Raw genomic sequence first — 15,627 nt, 5'->3', positions numbered from 1 at the left:
GCAAAATTGGAAAAATTCCCCATATATGTATGTATTTTCATGTGTACAATATATATAAACAGGCTGAGAATACGACAACTGCGATTGCGACTGCGATTCTTGGCTATAACTAGCACTGACATCTCGTCCCCCCACAACGATCCAATATTCGAGGACTGAGCATATTGAAAGTGGGTAGCCAAATGCCTGGCAGTTTGAATCGAGGGTATTGAGGCCTTATCTCCGTCTATATTGGCGAATAAAACAGTGTGCGTGCTAGTCAGTTTAGATGGGCATGCCTCGAGCACAATTGTTGATGAGCATAATAAAAACCAGACCGAGGTAATGCGTATTCGAGAATATACATGATAGTCAACATAGCAGCTTATTGTGTTTGGGAAACCGTTTAGCTGGTCAATGTTGCACACTTATCGAGTTATAAGAGGTTAATAACAACTAAAACAGAAATATGGTTTTAAAATATGTTAGTGCCCTCTACAAACAGAATTTATTTCTAGCATTATTAAATATTTAATTCAAAGCGAAGTCATAGACATGAGACCCAAAAGCAGAGGTGAAATGCTGACACCCTGAACGGACTTCCTTCGAATTTTCCATATCAACTCACACTTGGCTGGAACGCAAAGTAACTCGACGAGCTGGAACTATCTGAGAGCCAACAAATTCTACCTAGATACCCAGACGTGTATACAACACACTCCCTTGGTAATCCACTTTAAGTGTAAAAGACAACCCCTACTTCTCAGCCCCCAAGTGACAAATTCTTTTTACACCGTGCGTGCCAATGGCCTCTGGCTAAATAAAAGACGTTGCCTCAAGTCGAGCATTTGACGCTTTTTAGGCCTGACTACTTTGTCATTGAACCAAAGGCTCAACCCTCGTGCCAAAATACACACTAAATGCACATAAAAACCAAGACTTTCACCCCGGCTTTCAGCCAGAGAATTCCCTTTCGGCCTGCAACTCAACCAATTTGCGATAAAAATAAAACATATTGCTCAATAGACAACAGCCAGCAGAAGGCCAAAATGTGACTTTCGAGGCGGAGGAGATCGGATGGCTTGGCTCAGCGACGAGGGATTTCCCACTGTGCCACACGTCGTATACGCGATGCGGGTGAAGTGGCGGCAGTGGGCGGCAGAAACTTTCGCAGTTGCAGTTGTCACGTGCCGCATTTGCTACCTAACAATTTTTGCTCGACTCGATTTGTATTTTCCGTTCTGCTACTACTGTTTTCCTATATGTATATTTTTCTTGGTTCTCTAAAGGCAGTGGAATAGGGAAAGGCTTCGTGACAGAATATATTATATAGTATTATATTCTAAAAGGAATTATATGCATTGTCCTGCAAAACACAGCAAAATATGATAATTTCTTCGAAAGCATGGACTTGGCTAGATCGATCCGGCTAGTCTGGAATGTACTAGTTTTTCTTTTGCCAAATCTCACATATATTGACCAGAAATTTGTTTAGCATTAAACATTTTGGACGATGCTGAATTTACATTTAAGAACTCCCTATTTCCATGCATCGAAAAAGCTAAATTGCCCTATATCTCTCGTGTTTTTAGATCCATGTAAGCAAAAGTTTTGGCGTGTAGCACAAATTCTACCCACTGAATGGATGGCTAAAAGTTTTCAGCATTGGGGCATGCATTTGCTGCACGGAGAATGTGTTTTTTTTTGGGCGGGGGGAGGGGGGAGGGAGCAGGGGAGGTGCATTAAAATTCATACAAAACACGAATGCATCTGCAGTTGCATCCGCATGGGGATTACATTTCATTTATCGATTGATTTGAGAGGCATTGCCAAAGTTGGACCATAAACTTTTGTCTGCGTCAGGTGAGTTCCTAGTTAAATCAGTTGATTGCATTTGCATTTGTACTGCGAGCTGCAGCTGGTAACTTTTTGCTTTCAATCTATTTTCACATTAGACAGGCAATTTGATGCGCAAATCGGATAATTCAATAAGCCCCAAAATTCCTTGCGAAATCATGAAAAGCGATGCTAAGAATACTATAGTTACACATGTCAGACAGCTTACGGCACATTTGGATTTTTCCGAGCTGCTGTCATTCGTTTCCATCCTTTCACTCGCTTTCCACAGGCCCCGGAAAATTCCCGGCTGAGCGTGAATAATTCATATAGCCTGAGTTATAGGCACAGCTTGAGACCGATGCTAAAATATTAGTCGGACACATTCAGGTAGCTTCTGCCATAATCACTCAAAAGCATTAAACATGATAAATGACATCCACACAGGCACGGCATCCAACATTCTGCCTCCACCTCGTTCAGTGTCCTTGGGCATCATAAATTTTGTTCGGTGTCTGACATATGATACATATAATATGTGAGAGTTTTGGACAGAATCTACCTGGGTTTTGGGTACTTTAGCATTTGACTTAAGTGCCCTAGAACACAGGTGATCATCCTTGAGTGCGATGGAAACACCGCTGTTGAGCTAATTAACTTGAATACAGTTTAAAGATGTTTCGTTTTATATAAATAATATATGGGTACATATTAAATTTTCCACTATTGCGTGACATTGAGTTTAGCTGACTTACGAAAATCTTATTAGTTCTGCAAATTTGATTTGATTTCCATAATTTGCTTGGCAGCTGTTGTTCTCATTGGCAAACCCAATCAACGAGAACTTTTTCCATAAAAATGCCTCAAATACAACCCCAAAAAGCAGCCACTTGTAACCCTTTTTCCGCATCTTTTTTCCGGACCCCAGCACACCAATTTATGGCTAAAAGCTGCCAACAAGCTAGAAGAAAAGGAGTCCGATGCACGAGGAACAGTGGCAGCCATATGCTCCAAATTGACCACAGCATCATAAATTTTGGGATTTACCATGTGAGGAGCAGTCCGAGCAGTCCGAGCAGTCCGAGCATTCCGAGTTTGGAGAGCTGACCACCGACCAGCAACGTATATAAATTCGTATATATAAAATATATGAAAAACTGCAGATTGAGGGCAGCTCAAAGCAACTTCGACTGCTACTCCAACTTCTGCGTGCATAAAACATGAATTAAGGTAATGAAAATTTATTGACTGCTCGCTCTCAGCGTGCTCATAAAACTTACAAGGTCATTAAGAATGCAAGACTGGGGGGAGGTGGGTTGGTTTTTTTTATATATATATACTATATAGCCTCCTCCCCGCTGGTCGAACTGGTCGAAGGCCGCAATATCTCCTTAATCTGAGCAGTAAAAATGTATGAAAAAATGAAAATGTTTTTATATATTTTTTGTCCGCTGCAATTTTCACACCATTTTGTGCAGAACTTAAAAAACAAATTTCGACGATTTTCTTGTAGGTTTCTTTTTTCGGGGAACAATTTTTCATGCTCGCCGCTATGGAAAATCGTTTTCCAATCACGTAAACACAGCTGGAATTTTATTGCTGCGTGTTTTATTAAAAAAGCAAAAAAAAAAAGAAAAAAAAAGGAAAAACAGAAGCAGCAGCAGCAGAAGCGGCAGCTCCAAGGGAAGCGAAGGGGAGGAGATCACGAAATCGGTGGACGCATTTTCGCAGGGCGTTGTAATAATAAAAGTTTTCCGCGCGGGAGGAAAATGTGGAAAGCCACCGCAGGACAGGGACCGAAATCTGGCACCGCGCGAGTGCAAGCTACAGATGCACAGAGATATACTATATGTGCATATATCCTTTGGGTTTTCGTGGCGCGTTCGCTGCAGACCATATAAATCAACCCAAAAGCGCACACACTTATTTGGTGCTCTGCGGTACTATGAAGTCCCGAGTTGCGCTTCTTTTTTGTTGCCCAGAGTCCTCTGGCTTAGGGTATTAAGGATCGGTTTGTTGTGCCAAACGGAGGTACTTTAAGTCCTGTATGTGCATGCTGATCATGGGATTGCTGGGAAAAAGTAATTGCTCGTGCTGCCCAAAAAAGCGGGTAGTGTAACTAATTTGCATATCTTTCTGCATATTTACAGACTCGCAGTGAACATTAAGTTAGAACGAAAACGGGAATGTTTGATATAAAAGTTTATAGGTTTTGTGAGAAATATATGTGCTTTCAATATCAGTTTTAGTGTAGATAAGCTCCTGCACTTCCTAAATACTAAAAAGTTACTTGAGTTACCGAATAGCTTTAAAATATCAACCTATTATGGCAGCTGCACCACATTTTCATATCTGAGTAAATGAATGTCCTAAAGAGCATTCAATCGCCTGCGACCCAACTAGCCCATTATTTGTATTATATTTTTTCTTCAGTTTTTACTGATTGTGTTCTTGGCGCGGGTGGAGGAGTGGCAGCTGTTGCTACTTTCGCTGCTGCATGTTGCCTGGAATCCTTCGCATTGTAGCGAAACAGTTTTCCCATTTTCTGCCCGCCACCCGTGCATTTACTTATCATATTCTTGCTTTTTTATTCGCGGGGGCGTGGCGGGTCGAGGGCGCTAGTGGGAGTGGGAGTGGGCCAACGGGTCGCATGATGAATGCAGTGGGCATTAGAGGAAGGAGCGTGCGGTCCGTGCTGTGACCAGGGAATTTATTTGTTTTGTACTTATGGTGTCATAAAATTGTTTTAAGGCCAACTTAAATAAAAATACAGAATGCTGAAAGCGGAGAAGGGCAACAGAACGAAGAAAGTAGCGCAAAGAATGCAGCAAAAACGCTGGGAATGGAAGGAGCGGGGCAAAATCAAATGGTCATTGGGGAGAAAGGCGGGAAAAGTGCTGGCAAAATGCATGGCATGTCGTTTTCTGCTTATTTTCTAAATTGAAAATACTTTGCGTTATAATTTTTCAATGTAAGCGTCTTTGGGGAATGGAAAATGCGGTTGAAATTAGAGTTAAGAAGTGCAAAAAATAAGCGGAGATGCAAGGTTTTTAAAGCAGAATGATGCTTGTGCAACTGCAATAGGGATACAACTAAGTATTTCTTTAATCATTATATTATTTAACAACAGCCAAATAGGTACTTAAAACCCTTTCTTTTCACATTATTTCTAAAATACAACACAAACTGTTGGCAAATTAATGAAAACGAGATAACTAAGTGCATAAACAATAATGCACTAATTAACGTCGAAATCAGCATTGTGTACACGGAATAATAATTCAATAGCTTTTGCTTTGATTGGTCAGTGTCAATATTTTATGTGGGCAATGCCATTATTTAACCGTGATTTAATATGACTCAAAAGTTTAAACAACACATATTAGCAGCCTGGTTTTGCACAATCCGAAACTGATTAGAGTTGTTATAAAACGGATTAACGCTAATCGTTTAGCTTAACTTTTTTATTATATTATAGTTTATTAAACTGTTTGCCAAAGTGCTTATATTTGGCTAAAGCCCCTGGATTTCTTTAATAAATTTCCTCCCTTGTAAGAGCATTTAGCCTTGACTTGGTTTAGCTCCAAACTTCTTTGGAATTTCTGGTAGTTTCAATTTTTACCCAAGACCTTGCCAAGGAATTCATAACCCAGGGCCCACTTGAATCCACTTTGGCTAAGGATCCACCTCTCTGCCCTCTCCTTTTATACATTATATTTATATTTTTTCGGAGTGGGGCGAAGATTCTTTTTGCATCTGTGCCCTTGGGCTGCATTGGATATTTCGCTAAGCTGCATAATGAAATGTTTGCAAGTGCTTAGCAATGCAAATTCGCGGGCCCTCAGGTGTGGACGGTCGTCCAAGAACTAGAAGCGGGAAAATAGATGGCAGCTCTGCCCGGGCCGCACAAATTATCTAATTAAAGCAACATGAATTCCTGGCCACTGTCAGCAGCTGAGGCTTAGACCAGGCTTTAAGCAATCTATGCAAATAATCCACAAAGGAAAAGTTACGAATTCTGCACCACTCGTGTGTTCGGGGGGTGAAATTATGCAAAGGACGAACTTTCTGTTGCAGCTATCTGAAAACGCCACTAAGCAGCTTTAAGTGTCTGTCAATGTCATATTTTTTGCGAAGCTTACAGCAGTTTTTTGGTGCTTTCATACTTGTACTAGTTGATAAGCTTAAAACAAACGCAAAGTGCAAAAGGAGAAGGCAAAAATAACATGGAATATAAAAATGATGAAGGCATCCGGAAAAGCTGAATATCGGATACGCTTTTTGTGAAGTGAGGATATCAAGTCGGATTTGTTTTACATTGACTTAAACTATTAAGATGAAAAGCTGGGTTTATTCAAACGAATATATAAGGTAGCTGGTGAGTACTTGTTGACACAAGGACTTTAAGAGCTATTAATATACTAACTATTAATTACTTCATTTTTAATATTTTTAATATAAATATTCTCATTAGGGCTAAACACAATGCCTTTCACTGTAAGAAAACGGCACAAATGACAAAGTTTTTCTGCCAACACGAGAATAAAGAGGAAGTTCAAGGAGAAGCCTTTTTTTCGCTGGTAGAACGCCTTTCCCTTATCCCTTTCCCCTCGATTACTGTCGGACCTCCTTCATAATTAAGTAATCTCCCCAACTATTCAGCTCACCTTAAGCTGCCAACTGGGAGAACGACTTGGAATCGCTGGGGAGGCAAGATATCGGGCGACTTGGGGACTGGGACAACTGGTTTCCACACCATAACGGAGCTTTTGAGACAACTTGGCAGCATGAATGAGCTGCCTAACCAAAAAGCGAATAAAAAATTAAATTTAAGGCAAATTTTTCACCGAGGCTGGCGGAGAAAAAGAACCTGGGACTGGAGACTCCAACGGTAGCCGAAGTCCGCACTGCAGGCATCCCAATCACAATCAGTGAGTATGCGATGCAGAACAGGCGAGTATGCACTGCAAAAAAAGAAGGGCTTCAGGACACTTACACAATATAATGGTACATTTCCTGGTGCATTAAAGTGTATTATTGTGATATGGGTTCTACTGTTACATATTTCTTAAAGCATTTAGCATAACTTCAAGGTAAAAATAATAATTTAAAAGTTGTAAGCAACGAAGTTTACTCTCTTTTGAGCATTGTGAAGTAGAACACCCTTTTTGTTTTCCGTGCACACGAGAGGACCCAACTGAGCATATCTTATTACCTCTGCAGAGAAGAGTGGGGAATTATATTACCAAGTAGCCAAGGCAACTTTAACTGCCTCTCGCTTTGACTTTGACACATGTTATGAAATTTGAATAGATCACCGCGAGCATTACGGCCGGATTGGAGTTAAGAGGTGAGAGGAGCACATCGTGATGCAGCAGAAACCTGTGCATTTTACAACTTGATTTCTCTTTGAAAAATATATCCCCTGAGTTCTGCCGGAGGAACATATGTACAATGAGTTAACACGAATTGAGTGCCAGTTAAATGAAGCTGTTTGCCTGTAAAGATTTTAGGTGGGGGGAAATTAGGGAAAGTTGAAATCGATTGAGAAATTGAATTGAAAAGCGGAGGGGCAAGATAGATAAGAACCAATGGAAGATTTTCAAAGAAATTTTATCATAAAAGTAGTGCTTGCACGGCAATTGAAATACCAAGAAATATTTGAAATATCTAGAACAAAAGTAATGGATATAAAGGAATATATTGCAGTTGCTTATATTTGTGAAAGTTTGCTACCTATATTGCGTTGCGGTGAAAAAAATATAACTGACAGCTATATTTTAAAATAAATATTTATAAAATAAACTTCTCACATATTGGCTGCTGTTTATTTAAACGATTAATGTCAATAATGTTAGCTGATTTCATACTGGAATCATATTTTTTTTCACTCAACTTTGGAGCTTGTTAAGCCACTTATGCAAATTCTGAAAGACGCCATTAAAGTTCCATTAATGCAGCCCAGCCCATCGCCAAAGTCCATGCAAACCCGCAGCCTGGTCCCTACTTATTTTTAAAGTGCCACCTCAGATTGGCGCATTCAAGCTGAACTCCACTCGGTTCCATCAGAAGGACAGTGACCGTCAGTGCACCTGGGGGCAACATTATCTAATCATTTGGGGCTAAGGCAAGGCTGTGGCAGAGACTTGCACTTAACCCATTAGCCGCAATTGCCGCAGCAATGAACTAGGTGCAACGAAAGATGGAAAAAAGGTTAAGTCCGTAAGCCGGCGAGCTCGGTGCGCGAGTCAATAATTTTCATAACTGCCGCTTAATTGAGACATTAGCCATAATTGGCCCTAAGTGAGTGTAATACAAGCGACAAAAGCATCCACATCCACATCCATTTGAGCGCAGTGAAGTGTTAAGGCAGCGATAAAACAAAACAGGAACGAAATCGGAACAGAGGACATTGCCTTCCAGATAGTGGAGCCACTCTATTTCACACTGAAACAAAAAGTGAAAGTGATTTAATGGCTAACAAATTTGAAACTGCTTGGAAATATTTTTGGAATAAATCATAGTCACACTATATATGAATATAGAACTCGGCGTTACATGTTTTTGAGTTAAGGTACACAAAATCAATAAACCCCTTTATATTTAAATCGATTTTTTTTTTTTTTTTGCGGCACAGGGGCGTTTGAACCCCAACATACAGGGTGCTTCTGCTCGCCTGCGCGTGAAATTGGCAGGGGTGAAATCAAAGCCAAGTGGCCAAGTGTGTGGCAGGCAAAATGTGTCAATAAATTATTTCAGCCTGGCTTTCGCTCAGGTGGTAAAGTGTCTCTCAGAGGGAAAGGGGTTAAGGCGCTATTGAACCCCCAGTACATACATACATCCTTCGATGATTTGTCAGCGCACGTGTTGCACATGTCAACTGCGTAAATAAGCGGGAAATTGGCCAACAGTAAAGGAAAGCGACCAAGACAGGCGAAAGTCGAGACCCTCGCACAGTCGTTGAACCACGAAAATTTGCTCCACACTTGGCGACATTTCCCTTTGCTTTGCCCGAATCGCAATCCCAAAACTCCAATCAGTTTCACTGGCACACTTGTCGTATGAGTGATTTATTGCCTCGAACTCCGCTTGACCAACGCCTGAATCGAATTCAAATAATAAAGTCGAAATTAGTTGCGGTCCGAAATGGAAGTGGCTGAATTGGAATTGCAATAGTTTTAATGGCAAAAAACGCACAAAAACAAAGCGAGAGGAAGCAATAAAATTGATGAATCGCATAATACGGGCTAGGTTGTGGACTTTTTGGGGGGAATACTCAGTGGTCAAGTTCGGTTTCGGTTGGGTAAAGTTTTTCCGCCAGAGAAGCGCCGATTGTTATCGGTGGCAGATAGAACTGGGTTAGGTAAACAGCAGAAATATTAAGTCCAGCGATAGCAGAAGCGATAATTTAACACGAAATGGGAAAGCCAGCGCAAAATCATTCGAGTTTGGCAAGGGATATATGCAGCTGAGTATGTTCTAATGCTTATGCATTTTGGTTTACTAATTCTTAAGTTTTAAGCTTTTTATGATTTTGGTTCAGTTGCATCATACGCAACTCTACTTGCTGTGATCACCATGAACATATTTATGTACGTCTGCGGAATGTCAATATCCTGCCCATTGAAGCCACCCATCAACGCACGCTCATAAAATTTGAGCACCCCGCTGGACGACTCCTCCCAAAGATAAAGACTACGCCCGAGTGGAGATTGGTGCCCATAGCTTCAACTGGACCCCAGGCCAAGCTGTGGAGTCTTGAACGAGTTGGGCCTACACCCAATCCCACATGGAGCCACTGAAAGGGGAGCGCTCTTCCCGGGCAACTTCAGTCAGCCATATGTGTTGAGTGATAAAGAACATGTTAATGGCTTTTAATCAATTTGCAATTTTTCCTTTTTCCTATATACATTTTCTGTATTTTTTTTCTTACTTTGTTGTGGCTCACTGGGCTGTGATGTCATATGTAATGCGAAATTGATATTGCTGCGACAAGGCTGAAGGAAAAGTGCGATGGTTTGGGGGGTGGGGCACTTTCCAGCGGGTTTTCTACATATTTTAATGATAGTTTAATTTGCGGCAATTAAAACGGTCTACACCAGTCTGCAGTCGTCTCAACCTGCGATTACGTAATCAGTGAGAGAAGACAACACCAAGTAACAGCACCAGAAGAAGCTCTTCTCGGCGACTCTTGCATAATGATCAGTCTTCTCAGCAGTGCTGTGAACCTTTGCATATGGCTAAAACTATTAAATTTAGCTTAATAACAGGTAGTAGTAACATGGTTACTTAAGTAACCAGTCATTAGCTTGCAAATTATATTCCAAAAGATATGGTTCGACTGTAAACTTGTGAATAAATGATTTCTATAGTGGCAGTAAAGAAAACAACGTTTTTATACATTTATAGACGGCGAGCTATAGCTGCAAAATGGCAAAATGGCAAAGCTGGCATCTCAGCTCCTCTTCCTCCAATTCCCAAGTGATTTCCGCTGCTGGCTTGCGCTTTGGCTTCCTGACTTGGCATCGATCTCGAGCCCACCTGGCTGGTCTGGAATGGCCCCAGATGACTCTGGAAGAGACCCCCCTCCAACCAGTTATCTGGGAGCCAGCATCTTGGCAGCCATCCATGGCATTCGAAAGCGTCGACTTGCAGCGACAGCAACTTGATATGCAGACAAGGAAGACAAAGTGGCAGGATCGTCAATTAATTCGCTAGATGTTGATTGATTTCCAGCAGATAAAACCCTCGAAACCCTAGATGTAACTCTCCCTAATTTATGTCAATCTCAGCGGTTAGAACTAAGACTAACTCAAACTTTAAAAATACACTCGTATGCTGTTTTGCTTTAATTGAAAAGGAAAGGTGTTTTGAAGTTTGTGCTCCAAATGATTCTTCCTCACGTGATTGATACATTTATAATTGGCACATAATTACAGTGCCATTAGCATTGAAGCCCTAGGCATCAGCCACACTTGCCTCCATCGGTTGCACAACAGATTTCAATCTACGAGATTCTTCAGCGGCTCGTTTGCCAGTTGCATAATTAGCGTTTGTCGTGTTCGGGGAGTGTTCCCCCAAATTGTCGCGTTAATTGATTTTAAATGGGCACCTTATGTATCCTTCCTTAGATGATTGACCACAAGGAGTTGATGAATGGGTGCCATGATAGTCACAAGATTGGCTTCAATTGAAAGCGTTTCTGCAGAAAACCACACGCAAAACTAGATCTCGAAGTTCGAGGCGGCAAGTACTTAGATAATATCTTAATAGTCTGTGGGCCTACCCGAAGGAAATGTAATTTATGGGCTTATATAGGATTAAGCCGATTTATTCAAGAATTCAATTGATTAAATACTGCATATGAGAAATATAAAACTAATGTTTAATCTATCTTCGTAAATATAAGTAAATTGTCGCTTGAGAGCTCTCTGGATGGTAAGATTTACTATCTTTATTATTATTTCCAGGTACCAGTGCAGCCGAGGTTTCTGTTTTAATGTTCCTTACACTTAACAAATTGCTGAAGTTTAGCCCCAAGTTTCAAGGCCGTGTAATTATGCGCCCATTGATCAACAATTTATTGCTCGCCATTCGGTTAATCCCTCTGCCAGTTCAAATTTAAAGCGGAATTTTAAACTGTCGCAACTGTCGCAGCTCATTAAGCATCCAAAGAATTTTTGGACCGCGACAAGGTCTGGAACAGGCCATGGCTTACTCGCTCATAAATTAGCAACAATTTCATTTCGCTATTGGAATTGACGGCCGGCACCGCGGCAGCGCCCTTCATCCCCATCCGCATTTTCATCCCGGCTCCCCAGTGCCCCAAAATGGCAGTGGCACCAACTGGGTCCATAAATCAAAAGCAGAGCATGGCGTTTAATACACTTGACGTCAGATTTCCGCGACAATTTGCGCATGAATTAAACATAAAAGCAAGTGAGGTATACACGAGTGGAATGCCCTAGCACCACCCATCCTCCAATTTGTCCTCCTGGGAAGTCAACGGTGTTGGGGATACGCCGGAGCTGCACGTGGGAATCCGTTCTATATTAAAAATGGTCTTTAAGATTGATATATGACATATGAACACAAAAGTTGAACTCACTTTCTTCTATAGTTTATTACATTCCAGCAAAATCACCAGATACCACCATATCACTGCGCTTAGTGACGAAGCGCACCCAGGAGATTGCAAAGGCGACTTTTCCGAACTGTAAGGATTTCTTCCAGTGCAGTTTCCCTGGCGAGCGAGCAAATAAAATCAAAGTAGGTAACACGCGCAAATAAAACACTTGACACATTAAAACAGCAACAACGGCCGCACACATGGTTGGCCCAAAAGGGGGGCCTTGAAGTGGGCGCTTGGGGAGGTTGAGTGGTCGTGGGGGGCGTGGAAACGCCATGAGCAATGCGGCAACAAATTTCCATTTTGTCGCTGAAGCGATGACGACGCCATGCAAATAAGAGACACTCTATGGAACCCCCCCCCCCACAGCAGGGACGAGCGAAATGAGCAGGATATGAGGCTGCATATATCTCGGATACATATTCCTGCGTGAGTGCGGATACCCCGCACATATCCTCACATATCCACTCACGCATTATGCACGCCCCGACTGTAGGGTGTCATACATACAAATTTAACGAGTCGCATTTATGATACCACAGACAAGTATAATAATTTCAATTAACGACACCCACGGGTGTTTTTGTGCCGTTGCAGGTTTATCCGAAGGATGTCATCCTGCGGGGCATTCTGTGGCAAGGGGAGTTATGGGGCAAATAGGTTACGGCAGCAAGTGTGCAACAGTCTGTGAAAGGGCTGTGGAAAGTCACGTTTAAATGAGCTTCATCTCAAGCTCGATTGGGTTTGTGTTGAGTCTAATTCAAAGGCAAACGCGATTAGCCTATTTGAATACCTATAAATCTCACAGTCTGAATATAATAACAAAGTCGCTTAAGGGGGGCAGCTTTTGCTGGGTACAGTTTTGAAATCTCAACAAGCTATCCAGTAATACACAACTGAGCTAAGTTGCTAAATAACTCCCTTACAACTCCTAAGATATTCCCATTTCCCTTAGTTACTACTTAGCCAACTTCTTAGCACATTATAACCACATAAAGAAGAAAGTAGACCTTCTATACTTCTACACACGACTTAACGCCTATGAGAGTGAAACGAACGAGCAACAGTTGATGAAAATATGGCGAATGAAGGTGACACCGAATGGGATGTGCGTGCCACCTGGGCAGGTGAGCTTCAATTACCTGGAGAAACGGAGTGTGTATGTGCATTATTACGCCGCTAATTAACTAGAGCACACACACGCATGGACACACATACATACGTACTCATCCTGGCCACACTTCTTAGCCAAGTTTTTACAGCCCTCGCCAGCTCATCAGCATAAAAGTTTTTAATGAGCCATTTTGTTGCTGTTGACAACGTTCCTGCCGTCGCATTTCACTTGGATGTGGGGCTTAAAAAGAAGGTCGTGGGCTGTAATTCAAATGTGAGGCGAATTTGTTATGACAAGCTCAGTTGACACATTTTAATTAAATTTAATTAATGCATTCGGCAGAATCCCGACCACGATATAAGCCAAAACATAATACCACCACAGAATGAATGGGCATAAAACCAGGCGTCAAAAGGAGGTGGCTTTGTTTTATGATGTGTAACATTTGTCGCATCGTATGAGTTGGGTAGCGTAATTGAAACACGTGTAAATAATAATACAAAAAAAACTGTATGGTGTATTGGCCACAATACAGATTTTAGATGGTTGACAAGCTCATCCTTCACTTTAAACGAACTTCTTTGTTGTATCAATATTTTCCTGTAGTATTATTGCACTTTGCAGTATTCAATTACTTACTTGCTGTTTTTCCAATTGATCACTTCATTCTTTGGCCCGTCGTGTTGCCTCCTACAAATGGGATTACTGCCTCACGTTCACAGCAAGGACTTCGATTGCAGCCTGTCTGTCATCACACAGGGTTATCCATTTTGTGCAAACAGCAGCGGAGGCGAAGCCCGAAAAGTCAATCAGTCTGAAAATTATAAATGCAAATTGACGAAGGCGGTGGGGCTGGCAGCCCATTGATTACCGGGATACCAAGGAGCATAAACAATGGCCCACCTCACAGTACACACACGACCATCGACGTGGCCCAAGACGGATGGACAGTATATAACAATTAGAAGTTTCCTGCTCATCCATGGAGTCGGGGGGGAACGGGTAATCTGAGGCCAAGTGGACAAGCGACAGTGGCAAAGGCAACTTGTCAGCTCGAATGACGTTTTAATAAGTCACATAATTCATGGGTCGAGAATGGGTGGGGGCCTCTTGGTCGGGTTCCAGGTTCCACATGGCGATAGGGAGACGTATTCTTCGTGGAGATACCGATTCTGGCGAATGTGAATATACCGCGTTGCCCCCGAACTCCGGATTACTTGTTTGGCATGGAGATTGCATCGCCACTTTAATACAGTGGGACAAGTACATTGGCCAAAGTTACCATGGCCGTGGGTTTTTAATTACCAATATTAATTGTAATTGGAAAAGCTATGCCAAAGCAAGAGCGGGTTACAATGTTGCCGTTTTAGGTAAACTCATTTTTTATAATTTATTAGTGACATTCATGTTTAGTAATTTATTGGCTGGCAAACTTACCAACTTGCTTAGAAGGTGGAAAGTTTAAAGATAGCCAAAACCTACATATTGAAAACTGTCGTTTTGAACAATATAATGTAACTTTTTAAAAATTATTATATTTACTTTTATAACTTTTTTAATTAATAAATTTACTTTTATATTTTCAAATTGACACAGATATTAAAAGACATAGCATTGCTTGAATTAAAATAGAAGAACGAAGCTCTTACAGAAATTTGCGGGCATGTTAAATAATTAAGGATAGTTTTATTCTTATTTTTAACATATATAAAATATGCTTAATTCGAGCTTACAGTGTACCACTGTGCCCGCTTACCTGGTAAAACCGCGTAGCATCTATTGGCCTCGGGGCAAAAGGGGCTTTTGGAACGCTTTGACACATGCTCCCTCCGCAGGCTCCACCACCCCATCCCCCGTGCCCCATCCCCCAGCTTGTCAGCTGCTCATTTGTCAATGTAATTGATTTTATGCCTGAGCTTTTGACTAAGGTTGTCGTGCCGTTCAGTTTGGTCGAGAGAGGACTTAGCGGAGGGGATAAGTTGGCCTAGAGCAGGCACTCAAATCGGCGGCACACAAGAAAAAATGAATTAATTAAGGTCTTACATTAAGTACTTAAATTTTAATATAGTCTAAGTGCAGTTTTTATTTTATATCTACAAAGAATGTTAACTCCAATACTTTAATGAAGTCATTAAATATTTTACGTTACATTTTCCTCAAATGTATGTAAAAACATCCATTCTAAATATTTAATTATTTTGTCATATGAAAATAGTCTTTTATTTTCCGAGTGCACACGGTTAAAAGGTCGGGTGCAGGGGTATCCGCAGCCTGAATTGGTTTTTGTGGCTGAGATAGTTGAAGCTACCTGGCAACTTGGGCACTAGCCTTTTGCCTGATATATTATTCGATTACAGTTAGACGTAAATCAAGTGGAAGAGCATGATGTAGCCATCACTTGAGCTCCAGGTTCAGGATGCTGAAACTGGGTTTTTGGAGGTAGACGGCATGGCGTTGACTTCATATGACAACGATTCAAATTGAATGTCTGCTCTGACCGTCGGTCACCTGGGAGGCTACATTCAATAAACTATGAGAGAAGGTCAAAGGTGGTAAGTCACATGGGAGT

The sequence above is a fragment of the Drosophila erecta genome, unplaced genomic scaffold (assembly GCF_003286155.1).
Source record: "Drosophila erecta strain 14021-0224.00,06,07 unplaced genomic scaffold, DereRS2 tig00000021-arrow-pilon, whole genome shotgun sequence".
NCBI lineage: Eukaryota > Metazoa > Arthropoda > Insecta > Diptera > Drosophilidae > Drosophila > Drosophila erecta.
This window is presented reverse-complemented; position numbering follows the sequence as displayed.